The sequence below is a fragment of the Muntiacus reevesi genome, chromosome 4, assembly GCF_963930625.1.
Source record: "Muntiacus reevesi chromosome 4, mMunRee1.1, whole genome shotgun sequence".
NCBI lineage: Eukaryota > Metazoa > Chordata > Mammalia > Artiodactyla > Cervidae > Muntiacus > Muntiacus reevesi.
The window spans coordinates 21,544,001-21,560,579 of record NC_089252.1 but is presented as its reverse complement, the minus strand read 5'-3'; the positions used below and the strand labels follow the sequence as shown (position 1 = coordinate 21,560,579).

Here is a 16,579-nt window from a genome sequence, read left to right as displayed (position 1 = left end):
AAAAAATTCCTGTGTGTTCATTCAGCCTTGGGTTTGAACTCCGGCTACCACTACTGTTGCAAATGTTCTGGAATTTCTGTCATTGAAACAGATGAAAATATAAAAAGACATAAAGTTGGAACCTAAGGAGCTATTTGATTGATGCATGTTATACTATAAGGAGTGGTCAGGAAGAAGTCAATAAATAAAACTTGCTATAGTTTACTAGTTAATATGAAATATTAGAAGTCCATAAAACTTTATTTTCTTTTATTTCTCTTTAGAAGCCAACAAGATCAATAGAAATAAACTTAGCAGAATTTGCCATGTTGATATTTAGAGTCATTTACTCACACAGATCCAAAATGTATAATAATCTTTTTTTTTCCTTCAGTAAAGGTGAAAAATTAAAGTGTTAGTTGCTCAGTCCTGACTCTTTGTGACTCCATGGACTTTAGCTCACCAGGCTCCCCTGTTTATGGAATTCTCCAGACAAGAATACTGGAGTGGGTAGTCATTTCCTTCTTCAAGGGATCTTCTCAACCCAGGGATTGAACCTGGGTCTCCTGCACTGCAGGCAGATTCTGTATCCTCTGAGCCACCAAAGAAGCCCTCAGTAAAGGTACTCAGTGCTTGGTATACCTTCCATATAATCTTTTGGTTAATGGCTAGAAAAGAGATATAATTTTCCCTGTGAGTCATCAAATTAAATGCAAACATACTCATCTAAAATGTGAGCCTACCTATAACTGTGTTCCTTAGGTTAAAATATACACTTTTACACCAGCAATTATTTGCTTGCTTCAACAAATGTTTCTTGAGTTTCATTGGTGCTAATGTTCACTGGAAGGTACAGCATGAGTGAATAGTGTGGCCGATGTGAACCAGATGGCCTGCCGCCAGCTCTATCCACTCTTCTGAGTTCACATGTGTTTTGACACCATCCATTAGCCTTGGGGAGGAGCATTTTGATAGAAGAAGAATCACAAAGACAGGGATGTGTGCTCTCTGGGTGACTGGTTATTTCTATTTATTACTAAAGTCATTCAGATGCCCTTATCTATCCAAAATATACAGAGCCTGAAACATCTCTTAGTTAATCAGTTTGGGAATAAGCATAAGGAAAGTTTTTTCCTCCTCTCCCTCCTTCTTTTAATCTTTTTTTCTAAAGGACATCTAGTAATGGGATAAGGAGTGAGCAGGTTGGTAGCAGGCCAGCCTAGATGGGGCATGAGAATATCGCAGAAATAAATGAGTAATATGATGCCAGTTCATCAGGTGTTCACTCACAGTTCCCTAAAATGGGCTTCTTCAGATGTGGTACAACACCGAGAACAGAACATTTAAAACCAACCACAAACAAAGAGAAAGCTTTCTCTTTGGAGTCAGTCTCCTGCCGTTGGGTATTTTCAAGACGTCTGTAAAGTTGCAGGGAGCAGCTGCAACCACACCACCACCCTGAGCTCCGCCAGCTGACAGTTGCCTAGAGTTGGCAGCGGCAGCCAGATGAGATCTGAAAGTCCCAAGACGCTGGGGGTTGTGGTTTGTCTGATTGCTGCAATTATTAACATAAATCCTCTATCAGACCTTTCAAGAAGTTGGTCTGGTCCATAACATGGCATGTAATACACTCACTCTTGTGAACAGGGTGAGGTAAAGTGTTTTCAGCACAGCAGATCTTTTGACCCCAGTGACCACAAAATAAATATGAAACACAATTTTAGGAGTCATGATTTGAATTACTATTTGAATTACTATTACTCCACAATAGTAATTCTTGTCAGTTCCTGTGTGAGAAAATGTGTTTTTCCCGTCATTTCCATTCACTCAGTTTTTCTTTGTTCAGACATGTGTGTGTGACTATGGGTGTGGGGGTGTATTGTACATGGCCACACACACACACACACACACACACACACACACACGCACACACACACTTTTTTTTTCCCCCAGTCTTCATCAAAGTTTACAAGACAGTTTTGGACAAGAAGACTTGATGCGGAGATAGAAACATTTCTTGCACCCGCTTCTGCTGTTTGCAATACAAAATATAGGACAGTTAAAAGCAGTTTGTTTGGGTTTTTTTTTTTCACGTTTCCTATGAGCAAGGTTTTATCTCACAGAGAATCCACAGACCTCATAGTTGCCTTTCAGAATATTAGAGGCAGCATGACCATTTCTTCCTGTAACAAGTTCCAACGCATTTACTAATAAGGAAATTCAGCTTTTAACAAAAGATGCGCCATCTCACTTTTTCACGGCATCCATAGCCATTTGGGGTAAAGTTATAGGTGAATATCCAAACTTAAATGTGTGCAACAACAAAACTATTTGTCACGCTCCCAGATATTTCCCTGGTGTCTCCTCAAAGTTCAGGGGAAGAAAAAAAAAATCTCAGAAAACTTAACTTGTTTGTATTCTGCCTACCTGGGAAGTTTTTCACGCTGAGTAACAGAACACAACTCGAGCTGCCTTGCTTTCTGCTTCCAGGAATGCCAATCAGAGAACATTCTTTTTCAGACAGCCAAGTTTGGAAGTCAGATGGCTTCTGGCAGGAGGGAGGGGGAAGGGGTGGCAGGGAGAAGAGCAGAGCGAGTCGTCCGGGCTGATCTTCAGTTTCCAAGCGTTTCCGTAATAGCCATCAATGAAAGCATCTCCTTTTACCCACGCGGAGACAGGTATAAAGACAGCTGAATAAATCAGCGTTAGACGTAGCAGCGGAAGCTCAGTCGGAGCCGGGAGGGGGGCGGAGGGGGCGGAGGGGGTGGAGGGAGGGCGTTTGACAGCCTGCCATTGGTGAGCTTACCAAAGGCATCTGCCAGTGGGACTTCAGTGGAATGTGAAACCGAGTCATTTTCCAGTTAAAGATAGACACAGTATACACTAGGATCTGGAGGCTGGATTCTACCCTCGTGCCTCTCGCTAGGATTTCAGAGTCCTGTTGTAATTAACCATTTCGTTAAGGTTGGTTCTTTCCGCGAGTGTGCTAAGAATTCATATATGTCCTGGGCGTACTGGAATTAACAGGATTCTTTAAGAGACCATGGTGTACATACTCTAGGGTAAGTGCAAAGACTGGTTGTAGGCGCGATCGCTTCTCTGGGAAGGTTAATGTGGCCGCTTTCTTTTTATTTGTGTGAATGAAGAAATGATCAGGGAGATTCTCCCCTGTTGTAACTTTCTTAGCTTTCTTGAGATACTTGACGTTTACTGTTTTGTGAAGTGGAAAGAAACAAAGTATTTCAGCTTGGTTTTGAAATTGACCTTGCATGTCTGTAACTCCAGTTTGACTTCACTTTTACTTTTTCCTCTGTTAACTCCTCCTGAAACACCCTGCATTTCTTAAATTACACCGTTAGGAGTTACATGTCACAGCATTAAGTGTGACTCTGCCCGCAACCCCATTGGATTGACTGTATTCTTGTCAGATGGAGTTATTTCCCCTGATTGGCATTATGGCATTTTTTAATTTAAAAGATGCAAAAAGAAAATAAGAATATAAGAAAGGGAAAAAAAATGATAGAAAGTGCATAAGGAGCCTTTAGAAAATACTTTTTTTTAAAGAGAAAAATGGGCAGTTTTACATTGAAGTGAACAATTTATTAATAGAAGTTATTTTTGGGTGTCATCTCATTAATTCCAAGCAGGTTCTCCTCCTCCAAAAAAGCTGATATTTGCAAAGTGAATAGGAGAGTTCTGATTCCATGGAGACTGAAAGGAGCAGGGACTGAGCTGGCTGGTTTGATGTTGCCTGGCTGTGTGCTCAAAATTTCAGAACTTTTTTCTTTAAAAGAAAGAACGACAAACTTTAGTCCTCTTCATGTTTTGACCATGTATAGGTTTTGTTTCTTGTTTTGTCCAGTGACCTCTCGGCTCTCTTAGAGACAGCTTTTCCAAACTTGCACAGCATTCCTTCTGAATAAATACTGGCCATAATAGTCACAGAGTACATGGTATGAATTGAAAATTCTACTTTATATGGGGAAAATAAATGTGCTGACGTGCTTGTTAGAGCGTGAGGCTGAACAGTTGTTACGTGTAGCTGGCCAGGTTTTGTTCAGTCACATCAACCAGATTCTAATGAACTAAGTTGGCTGAACTAGGTACGAACAATGAATGACAATCTTTCACTCAACTTTGATAAGAATAAATAATATACCGAGTTACTTTTCTGAAATGAAAAATGAACATGATACTAACCAGTCACTTAATTTTACAGCAGTTTTGTTAGTCACAGTTAGCATTCCCTATTTATAATTAGCCCATTAGATTGTAAAAGCTGCAGTTAACTTTCACTTCTCCACATGTGGATGGTACCTTTATACATTTTCCCCGGTGACATGGAATGCCTGTCCTCCTTTGCCTACCTGTGTCCTGATCTGTTGACCAGAGGAGGGAGCCTGACAGGAATTATAGGTGTCTTCAAGAAACTTGTGAGATGATGCATATGTATATTCACCAAAGACACAAGGACACAAATAAACTTCCCTTTTAATATATTTCTGATTGAATTATACATACAAATAAAATTACATTAGAATGGGGCTTTGTTTCTGTTTTCAGTGCGCTAAAGAAAACCCCCAAAGAATACAGCATTTGTAAAAAGTTCTTATATGTAAGAATTTTAGACATACGTGGCCAGATAGCATTGACAGGAAAGGGGGCCGATGAATATTTCTGTGTTGCTGTGATGTCCCTGCTGACATTGTCAAACTTTAATTTTATTTCTTTGAACATAGTAAGTATAGTTGCTTTATAATATGTCTGCTCATTCTAATATCTCAAGAGTTACCGAGATTGGTTTCTATTCTTACTGCCCTTGCCACTTCTCATGTGCGGCGTGTTGTTTTCTTGGTTGCTTGGATCTCTTTGACTATCTACCGGAAAAGTATTTTTAAAATCACTGGTAGGGATCAGTTGAGACCTGGTGGTGATGCTGGCTTCCTCCAGAGGGGACTTGGGTTTGCTTCTGACAGGGCCTCTGGAGGCAATGTCTGACCAGAAGCACCTGAGTCAAAGGGCAGCACCTAAGATTCCTTGAATTATCCTTGTGCAAGTAGCAAGGCTGCAGATGTGTGTGAGGGATGGTTTATTTGGGATTCACTTCTACCTTGAGGGGAGATATGGCCTTTTGAGTCCCCAACTGAATATCGTGTTAGTTTATTAAAGTCCTCACGTGAGGACTATGGGCTTTAACATTCCCACAACACCCTTGGAAAGCAAGGAGATCAAACCATTCAATCCTAAAGGAAACAAACCATGAATATTCATTGGAAGGACTGATGCTGAAGCTGAAACTCCAATACTTTGGCCACCTGATTTGAAGAGAGCCGACTCTTTGGAAAAGACCCTGATGCTGGGAGCAATTGAAGGCAAGAGGAAGAAGCAGTGACAGAGGATGAGGTGGCTGGATAGCATCATCCACCCAATGGACATGAGTTTGAGCATGCTCCATGGGATAGTGAAGAACAGGGAAGCCTGGTGTACAGCAGTTCATGGGGTCGCAAAGAGACAGACACAGTTGAGCAACAAGAACACCCATAAGGCTGTTTATCGTATAGCTGGTTGCTCAGACCTTTTGCTCCTGATACTCAGATGCCCAAGAGCAGAAGCTTTCAAAGACGTGTGTCTATCTCCAAGTTCTGGTCTTCTCTCTTGAATTTTTCCATGCCTTCCCCATCTCATTAACTCTTTGAAATATTTTTAATCACCTTAGTGAGAGTGTCAGTCCAAATTATCTTCGTACTGTTGCCAGAAATGGAAACTCACTCTTCTGCTTTTATAGTCATTTTTTTTAAAGATTCTTTATTCTAAAAGAGAAATCCAGCAGTCTGCTGATATCATTGATAATTTCAGATCATTCTTTCTCATTTTTTATTTTAGTTGTAGCATGATCTGTTGAGGCTTTTGTGGAGAACTTTGCAAATGTAAATTTCTGATTGGAAGATTCATGAGTTTCAACCTGATCTGAGCTGTCAACAATACTTAACAGTCCTTCTATTTGTCCCTAGCTGGCCTCTTTTCTTAGTAATCTCTTTAGTCTCTCTAAGCCACCCCCATTGCCTTCACTGTCAGCTGTTGACCTTGACATTTCATGCTTTTTCTTGGCCTATATCATGTATCACCACATTTAACAAATTATGATAAATAAATTCCTTCCTTTCCATCCTCTGTAACTGCTCTATTTCTGGTCTTCATCACCTCCCTTGGGTATTATTATGACTCCCAGTATTTCTCCTGCCTCTAAGTTCTATCCCCAACTCATCCTCCATATTGAAACCAACACACCCATCCTCTAAAAATCATACATACAAATGGATTGTCCCCCTACTTTAAAGTCTCTTATAGTTCACTATTCCCTTCAAAATGTATTTCTTAATGTGTCTTAGTATGTCACAAAGCCTCAACCTGTTTCTCTAACATTATCTCCACTATATCACTGGTTATCACCAACACTTTAATCTCACATCATTGGTGCCTCCAGAATATTCTATCCATGATCGTATGTCTGTGCTAGTCTACCTACTAGCTTTTTTTTTTTTTTTTGCCATGAATGCCCATTGTTTATCTCTTTTGCAGGCAAATCTTCTGCTTCAAGGTTGATCTCATAAGTCACGTTCACCGTCCTTTCACTGTGTAGCTCACCACTATTCTGGGAATCCCTGATGGCAGGCAGCGTGTCTTACTCATTTTTGTATTCTCAGTAACTGACACCATAGAAACCATTGAATGCATGTTTAAGGAATGAACGGGTGACTGTGTCAAGGAATTTTTTTCTCAACAATTCCTTTCTTACTTTATTATTTTTCCTTCTAAACATCATTATTCTTTTGACCTCAAATTTCTTATGTAGAATAGTGATCTTTCATAGTCTTCATTGTCAAGAAGTGTCAGTTAAAAATGTCTGAGGAATGCCCTGGTGGTCCACTGGTTAAGACTCTGCATTTCTACCACAAGAGGCAAGGGTTTGATCCCTGATCAGCGCGCTAATGTCCCGCATGCTGCATGGTACGGCCAGAAAAAAATGTTCATTTGGTTATTGTTGTTTGGGTAGATGGAATGCTATCTATTTTCATTTTTGCCAAATGAGACTATATGCCTTGAGTGTGATGATGAAGGAGATGACAGAAGTGTAAGTACAATAAATTAGCTGTATATTATCAAAGATATTAATAATAAAAAAGAAAGTCATAGAGCTGGAAAACAGACTTGTTCCAACAAATTTAGTTGAGAATACTGAAGAGCACAAATGGAGAAAGTCACTGTGACACAACTAAATTAAAATCATCTCATTGCACACAACCTGAATCTGAACCATTAGAAAACACTGGATTATTTTCAGATCCCAGGATGTGCTAGAAGGAAAGCTTGCTTATGTGATATGATATTGTGACCCTAAAATCTTAAAGTTGGTTACATTTTTTCTTTTGGTTACATTTTTTCCTAAAAATTTTGAGGCCTTGAAGTGCAATATTAATCTTTCTGCTATGCTAAGTAAAAAAAAAAAAAAACTTCATTTATTTATTACAAATTGAATATAGTTGGTGTGAATCAGAGGAGGAGAAAATATAGCTTATTAATTCTGAGGATGTTTAACCAATTTCATATTCCTCAGATCACTTATAAATTTTTCACACACTTGTTGTATGACTTTGATATGCCAAGTCCTGAGATTTAGAAAACTGAGAAAATTGGTTTCTGTTTTTTCTTACATATGGCTCTTTTACCTCCACATGACAAAAACCCTATAAAGTGGATGGGGTCAAAATTTATCTAAAAAATGTTTTGAATCAGATCAAATGATCAAAGTCAATATTTAGATGAGATGCTAAATTTCTCCATCACAAAATATGAAAATATAAAATTGACCTTTTTTTGCCTCATCAGTGAAAGAAATTGAGACTAGCTCTTGAAATCTGACTAATTTTACATTGTAACCTCCAAGTAGCTGAGCTGATTTTTCTTACTAACTTGACAAATCCCTGTCAAGCTCCTACCTCATGCCTTAAACTGTGCTTGTACTAAACAATGCAATGATTTACTTCGACCCCTTCACCAGACACTGATACCGGAGTGTATCCTGTTAAAACAGTGGGTGTAATTTACAAATTACCTTATATTACTTTCTCATTTTTATTTTTAATTTACTTGTGCTAATCTCCACACTTGTTAAAAAGTCACTTTGCCTTTTCCCAACAATTTGTGTTTTTCTCTCAGAAATCTATGTTTTAAAAGTTTAAGGATTGCTTTTATTCTTAAAACCTCATATTTAACAGATATTTTATTACAGAGTATTTTAAAGAGACCTAAACAAGTGCTAAAAAATGTTAAATAGAAAAAATATTTTTATTAGATAGGAACTGTGTTGTATCATAACATAAAATAGAAGTGTGTTCATTTGCATAAATAAAGCTGGACTCTGCATTCTTGCAAAATAAATATGGCATAAGGATGACTCAGAGACACCCTGAGTCATGAAAGCTTTGTAAATCTCTGTGTATTTTCAAGAGAGCAATAGTTATTTTTATTATTTTTCCTTTTTAGTCTCACTTTACTTTTGTACCACTTTCTTTGCTAATATGTAAGCACACAGGTTTATGAATGCTGAATAAAATGAATTCACTGAATTAGTCATAGTTCAAGAATACAGGTGCTTTTATTAATTTTATTAAAAGATATAGACTAATTTTGAATGAAATTTATCTTCTCATGCATTGAATTTTCTAGTTTTAGATGGCTCATTACAACACATTTGTGGAAACATATCTACTCATCAAAAGATGTTGTTTTTAACACCTCAGATAAGTGTAACAAGTCTCTCCTAAAATGCATCCAATGTTTCATAGTATTTTGTGGGTAAGAGACATATGTTGTTATTTTCTTTCCTGTATAATAAAACTAAGATGCGCACATATGAAGTTCTCTGGATATACTAGACATGGTTTCCTAAGATTACACATAACCTCTAAATCTTGGTGGTTTAGAAAAAAACAATATTTCCTTCCCACTCATGCAAAGTGCTTGTCAAGGGCTCACTGGAGATCTTCTCCACATTGTTGCCTTTACCAGGAAACGACCCATGTTCCTTTTTCTCACACTTCCTTGGCCAAAGCATGCCATGTGGTCACACCTAACTTTACTCTTCAGTTGGATGAGTAACACAGTCCTGTCACTTTCCTGGAGAGAGAAAGAGCTGGAATATTTATGAAGACCTCTAATGAATTCCAGCCATGGATGACAGGCAGCCCCTCAGCCCCCAGAAGACCAGAGATCTCGATTGAAACTCTTCTATACCTTTGGACAATATCTGATCCATGCTTGGTAACATGTAGGCAGCCTACTTGTGATCTGATGCTAATGTCTCTTGTCTGTTTTCATCCTGTAGCTCTGAGCCCCACTGAGACTTTTTTGGCTCTCTGAATCCTCACCATTTCCAGAGTGACTATGACTTTTCCTGCCATAGTTTCTCCAGGCCTTTGGAATCCTAGCATTTTACCTGTCCCCACACCTACCTCTCAGGGAGTCCTGCCCATGGAGAGTTCTGGGAAGGAAAAAGAACCTCTGATAAATTAATTTCTATAGAATGGAGAGAGTCAATGTGCAATGCTAACACTTTGCCATCTCTAAGAACTGATCATGTGTAACAAAGAAATGGAGAAAATGGTACCTTTTAAACATGTTTAAATTTATTTTGTATTGCAGTTTAGTTGCTTTACAATATTGTGTTAGCTTCTTCTGTACAGAAAAGTGACTCGGTCACACATAAACATATATCCCCTCTTTTTTGGACTTCCTTCCCACTTGGTTCACCACAGAGCATTGAGTTCCCTGTGCTATACAGTAGGTCTCATTAGTTGTCTATTTTATACATAGTTTGAATAGTGTATGTCAATCCCAGCCTCCCAATTCATCCCACCCTCTGTCTCCCCATTTGGTCTTCATACATTTATTCTCTACATCTGTGTGTCTTTTTCTGCTTTGTAAATAGGTTCATCTGTACCACTTTTCTAGATTCCACATGTATAAAAATATGGAATGCTTCACTAATTTGCTGTCATCCTTGTGCAGCAGCCAAGCTAATCTCTGTATGTTCCAATTTTAGTATATGTGCTGCCCAAGTAAGCAGGAGAAAAAGGTAACAATGTAATTCTAAATCCCCAGTCCCTGCTTTTCCCAGGGGACAAAAGAAAAGGACTAGGATGAAGGAAAATGCCACAGAGGAATGGCAATCTATATTATACATTAGAAATAAATAGTTTTGAATAACATCTATATCACTCTGCTACTCTACTTTTTACCTTGCATTTAGTCTTAAACATTAACAAGGTAAAACTGGGGAATTCAAAGGTTAATGAGGCACTTAGAAATTGAAAAAAATTATATATGTATATACAGGCTTCCCCTGTGACTCAGCTGGTAAAGAATCCTCCTGCAATGTGGGAGACCTGGGTTCAATCCCTGAGTTGGGAAGATCCCCCGGAGAAGGGAAAGGCTACCCACTCCAGTATTCTGATTCTGGCCTGAAGAATTACATGGACTGTATAGTCCATGGGGTCGCAAAGAGTCAGACATGACTGAGCAACTTGCATTCACTCACTCATACACACACACACACACACACACACACACACACACACACACACACATTCAAATTAGCTTGAGAAATGCTGTGTTAAAGAATATCAAACATGTTTATTTAGTAAAACTTTAAAGTGTAAAACTTTAAGAGCCCTTAATGCAAAGGTCAAAGAAATCACTGAGAGGGCAATGTGGTATATAGCATTGCCCAAATTCATCTGACCTAGGATCCTCATCTGTTTTCCTTTTTCTTCCATAGAGAATTTCCTAGAATTATCACTCCTGAACACGTAAATTGTTTTTGCTGATTTGAGTTAAAAATCCCAAAGACCTTAAAATATAGGCTTAATAATTTTTTCAACTTTTAAGTACCTCATTAATCTTTGAATTTCCCAATTTTGCCTTGTTAATGTTTAAGACTAAATGCAAGGTAAAAAGTAGAGTAGCAGAGTGATATAAATGTTATTCAAAGCTATGCATTTCTAACATATATATGTAAATGGGCTTCCCAGGTGGCTCAGTGGTAAAGAATCCGCTTGCCAAGCCAGAGACCCGGGTTCAATCCCTGGGTCAGGAAGATCCCCTGGAGAAGGAAATGGCAACTCACTCCAGTGTTCTTGCCTGGAAAATCCCATGGACAAAGAAGTCTGGTGGGCTACAGTCCACAGGGTCACAAGAGTCAGATACGACTTAGCCACTAAACCACCAAGCACGTATATCAACATTATTTGTGTATATCATTTTTAATGCATACTTTAATACACTTGGTAAATTCTGGATTAAATCACCCCTACTCCAGTGTATTAATAATTAAAAGTGTGATAATATAATAGCTTATATAATACTTGGAGCACATAAAGTTGAGAATTATAAGGACTTTAAAAAACACCTTTACCTTTGGGTACTATGTATTCTCTTGATAAATGACATTGATTTTAAATACCAGTAGAAATCAAATCTTAAACTGATAGGGGATCCAATAACATTGTTTAACTCTACTGAGGGATATAAGGGAGAAGGAAATGGCAACCCACTCCAATATCCTTCCCAGAGAATCCCATGGACAGTGGAGCCTGGTGGGCTGCTGTCCATAGGGTCGCACAGAGTCGGACACGACTGATGCGACTTAGCAGCAGCAGCAGTAGTGGCAGGATATAAATTGTGATATAGCCTCTGTAAGGAGCCTGGCTGTATTCAGCAGAACCCAGAACTCAAAAGGGATTTGCACTATTATACCCATTTTATTAGAAACTCTAAAACTGCTATTCCATTTTGGAATGTGATCATGCATTAATAATTTATTAGGCTCAGTTATCTTTTCTTTATGAAGACCATGTAGAAAGAGAACTCATCTTCAACTTCAACATCTGTTTCTTGGTTTTTCTTTCTTGGTTCACCTCCTTTAAGTTCAAAATGTTTAAAACTTAGGAGGGAGAAAGAGACTGTTGGGTTTCAGAAGATGCTCTACTCAAGTTACTGTCTATGGGAACTTTTCTGTACAAGAAGAAGGGTAATAGACTAAGAAAAGCAAAATGTCCATCTTTTTCTATGTAAAGTGTGTTATATTCAGTTAAGTACTGTAACCACTTAAAATGAACCAATTTGTTCCATGAAATTTCACACGCCAAGCAACTCTATTCAAAGAAAATCCTAAGATATTAGGTTCCCTTACAAGCATCAGGGTGTTTAGGTGTGACAGGGAACTTATGACCTTTCATCACCCTGTCCACTCTGGTAATTTACTCTGCTTTTCATTTATTTGCCTCTCCTCCCTTGATTTTAAGAGCTTGAGATAAATCAATACATTTTTAACAAAAAATTATATGGGAAATATATCTTCTTTGGGTTCCATAGAAAGAACAATGATTCAATCAAAGTTGTAGACAGCATAAATTCTTAGCACACATTTTTCCTGATGGATTTTTGTTTATATTTTTCCCCGGGGTTCTAATAAGATTCAGGAACTATAATGATGTCAGCAACACCTCTAAAAATTCACTGAAGATCTGAAGATCTTTTCTCAGCACTGCTAGGTTTCTGCTTTAGAACTCTGTGAATAGCCACACTGCAGAATTTTAGCTTTACCTTATTTGCCAAATTATGAAGTCCGTTATATCTACATTCTGAAATTGCCTAGCACCCAAACATGTATAATGCTGAAAAATATGCTGTGTAACCATTTACCAGACACCAGAAGATAAATCTAAGTTATTTAGATTTATAGTATGATAATCTCTCCTTAAAAATGACATGAGGGAAATATTTAACTTAATGAGGCAGAAGATCCTGGTGTGCAGGTTACACTGTATTTTTTATTGCACCAGGGTAAATTATTGCTTCAGTCTCCTGTATGGTACCCCAGTGGCCTCAAAGACACAGTGTAGCTTCCAGAAATGCCTACTTTTGTCTTAAGCAATAACTTACTCCACTAGAGTGTGCTTTCTGAGAATTACCCATAACGTTTCTCGCCAGAGGTTGAATTTCTTGAAGGTCATTCACAGGTACTAACTGAACTTGACTATTTTTTTTTTAATGTAGGCACATTGATGTGGTAAGTCTGCATACATTAATATAAAAGAGGGAAAACAAGCATTTACTTTCTGCCTAAAACTAGAAAACAAGCCAAAAATTCTGATTATGAAATGAAATTATAAGACATAAAATTTTTTCTTAGCATTTTTACCCTGATGTCTCTAACTTTTTAAATAAATAAGCACAGGCCTTTGAGGGAGGTCTTTGAGGGTCTGGAGAAAGGAATGGCTACCCACTCCAGTATTCTTGCCTGGAGAATTCCATGGACTGAGGAGCCTAGTGGGCTACAGTCCACAAAGAGTTGGACACAGCTTGAGTGCTAACACTTTGAGGGGATGGTACATAAAGATTTCAGACTGTAATAATTAAATATTGCATGCATGCTAAGTCGCTTCAGACATGTCTGACTCTTTGCAACCCACCAGGCTCCTCTGTCCAGGGGATTCTCCAGGCAAGAATGCTGGAGTGGGTTGCCATGCCCTCCTCCAGGGGATCTTCCTGACCCGGGGATCAAACCTGCATCTCTTGCATCTCCTGCATTGGCAGGCGGATTCTTTACCACTAGTGCCACCTGAGAAGCTCAGTTAAGTACTGGATTGGTCAAAAAGTTCACTTGGGTTTTTCTGTAAGCAAAATAAGCTTGAACAAGCTTTTTCACCAATGCATTATATAGTTCCACATTGCCAAAAAAAAAAAAAAATCTTAATCCTATATGGAGCACCAGTGTATAAGTCTAAATGTGTGTGGGAGTTTTTAAAACAAGCTCTACTTTCTAATAAAGTAACATAGGAATTTAATTAAAACAAACCAAAAACTCCTCCCGCCAATCAGTACTGCAGCATTTGGATAAATGTTAGAGCTTGTCAGTTTTCAAGGCAGAAACATTATTCCAGGCTTTCTGCCAAACCGTTACTGGTAATCAAGAGACGAAGCCCATGAAAGTACTGCGCCTGGCTTAGTTAGATATGTGTGTGCTAAAAGAGAGGCCAACACATTTCTTATGCAAGCCATCGGAATTACAATTTAGGAATATACAAACACACAATGCTTTTGTAAGTCTAGGAATATACACACTAAAATACAACTCTGTGCTTAAAGGCAGACACAGCTTGTGTTGACTGGATCCTTTCTTTGTCTTGAGTGGTTTTATTATCCAGCCACATTTCTCTCAATGGCTGCATAGGAAGAAATTAAATTATTCATATCTGGACAAAATTTGGGATTGCCCTACATGCTTAATTTCTAGTGACTGCTCAAAATTTCTCATTGATAGATGGGTGATTTGGGCTGTTGTTTTCTGTATTTTGATTTAACTGATTTAAATAAACATCTCTTTTCCCATAGTGTTTAAAAAAACAATTTATATGATATAATAGTGCTATCAGAAAGTAATCAAAGCAAGCATTTTTATGAAAGGAAGACTGAAATGTTTTTAAGTTCTTAGGGTAGGAGAGGAATATTGAGTAAATAACTAAGAGTATTTGCATATATTATTTTGACCACTGGAGGGCTCTCAGATTGTTTTACATTAATTTTTTAGAAATCGATTTGATATAGCTGTAACTTCAGTAAAACAAATTTAAGTCTTGGCCCTATAAAGTCTGTAGAGTCACCTAGCTCTTAAAATGGTACATGTTCTCAAAATATAACATAAAAGGGACAATCAGATTTAATTTACTGTGTTCTTTCACTGTTTCACAGCAAATAACTTTCCACCAAAGTAAACAAAGCTGAATAAAGCAATAAGTGCATGCTCACAGGACCCATGACCTGGAGCCAGAGTTTGAAATGGTCTGCTGTGTATAGCAAGGTTTTTGAAGACTCGTGTGTGTGCTCGGTCCCTTCAGCTGTGTCCAACTCCTTGTGACCCTGTAGACCGTAGCCCCCTTTCCCATGGGATTTTCTGGGCAAGAATACTGGAATGGGTTCCCATTTCCTCCTCCAAGGGATCTTCCTGACCCAAGGCTCTAATTCACAAAGAGACAAGGAGTCTCTTGTGTCTCCTGCTTTAGTAGGCAGATTCTTTACCACTGAGCCACCTGAGAAGGCCCGTATTTTCATTTACCCCATAATAAATCTTTGGTTCATTAGCATAAAAGTATTTTCTCCAAATTTCCAGGAAGATGCACCTTGTTTCTCCAAAAACTTCTCATCCTCCCAAGTTGCTGCTGGTATCCTTTAGAATTTCCTTTGATTATAAATCTCTTTTTCTCAAGATGTATAGCTTTATGTAGTAAGAGGGGCAAGAAATGCATGTTAAATATATTGATCACTCTGGACAATGATTTTAAAGAAGGCTAGAATGGAGTCTGATAAGAATGGGAATACTGCAAGAGTCTGTTCATGAAACATCAGATGTAGCTGATTCCATAATGCCTAGTTAGATAGATCACAAGAATAGGGGTTCCTATGTATTTTTTAGTTTAATTCCTTAGAAATCTATTTGATATTGCTGAATATGCTTTAGTCAAGCTCCAAAATGGACATCCTAACCAAGAAACTACACGTCATAGTTTTCTCATAGTTTTGGCCCTTCTGCAATACCATGAAGACCCACCAGGAGAGACGGGAGAAATGTTGGTCACCGTCCCCAGCACTCTTGGCACAGAGTTTGTCCTGAAATCTCCCTCTTCTATCTTTTCATGACCTCTTGGCTTTTGTAGCTGTCTCCCATGAACACTCTAAATTCAGAATTTTGCTGGCCATTTCTTCACCAGCTCACTTAATCCATTTTACCCAACATCAATAGGTCAGAAGATACAGAATTACACAGATCAAAGAGGAGAAAGGCAAAAGTGGTAACATTTTAATACTCAATGGGGAAGATTATCTGCTGGTGGTTCTGCTTCAGATCAGGCTTCCCAGGTGGCTCAGTGGTAAAGAAGCCACATGCTAATGCATGAGATCCGGGCTCAATTCCTGGGTCAGGAAGGTCTCTGAAGATGCAGATGGTAACCTACTCCCGTATTCTTGTCTGGGAAATTCCTGGACAGAGGAACCTAGTGGGCTGTATAGTCCATGGGGTCACAAAGAGTCAAACATGACTTTAGCAACTGAGCACGCACTACTTAATAAACAGCGAAATGCAAAGTGGAGGATGATAACAGTGCTTAATCTGGAAGTGACTATGATTTCAAAGCCCTGTGATTTGAATCTGAAGTGGCTATGATGCCAATTCAGGGGACACCAGAAAACGTCCCCAATCCTTGATAAAGCTACCCAAACATTATGCTGTTTTGATAGATTCAGTTCCAATTTTAAATCTTATTAAAAAGACTTGTCTTCCTCATCTTATATATCTAAATAACTGGATTGGTATCCAGGTAAATTGGAAATATCTTCATATCCTCAAGTCTACAGAAATATAGGCAACCTGAGCCATAATGATGACTTGGTTTTGCTGTCACAATCAGGAGTGGCCTTAGTAAGTAGTTCTACCTTTTACAAATTTTCACCCTAGAGGAAAGACTTTACTTTAGCAGTGCTAAAA

At 38.4% G+C, this 16,579-nt stretch overlaps 1 protein-coding gene and 1 non-coding gene across 10 annotated transcripts in view; one reads left to right on the top strand and one right to left on the bottom strand.

Moving 5' to 3' along the window:
* Positions 1–2,856: 2,856 nt before the first annotated feature.
* The window catches only part of DTNA (dystrobrevin alpha), a 301,171-nt gene continuing 287,448 nt past the window's right edge, over positions 2,857–16,579 (top strand). For all 9 annotated transcript variants that reach the window (XM_065932380.1, XM_065932383.1, XM_065932382.1 and 6 more), the window contains exon 1: positions 2,857–3,041. The gene's annotated coding sequence lies outside the window, so the exon portion shown is untranslated. The remainder of the gene's footprint in view (positions 3,042–16,579) is intronic.
* LOC136168064 (U6 spliceosomal RNA) lies at positions 10,004–10,105 on the bottom strand. Its single transcript, XR_010663222.1, has one exon. It is a non-coding gene; the product is annotated as a U6 spliceosomal RNA (small nuclear RNA).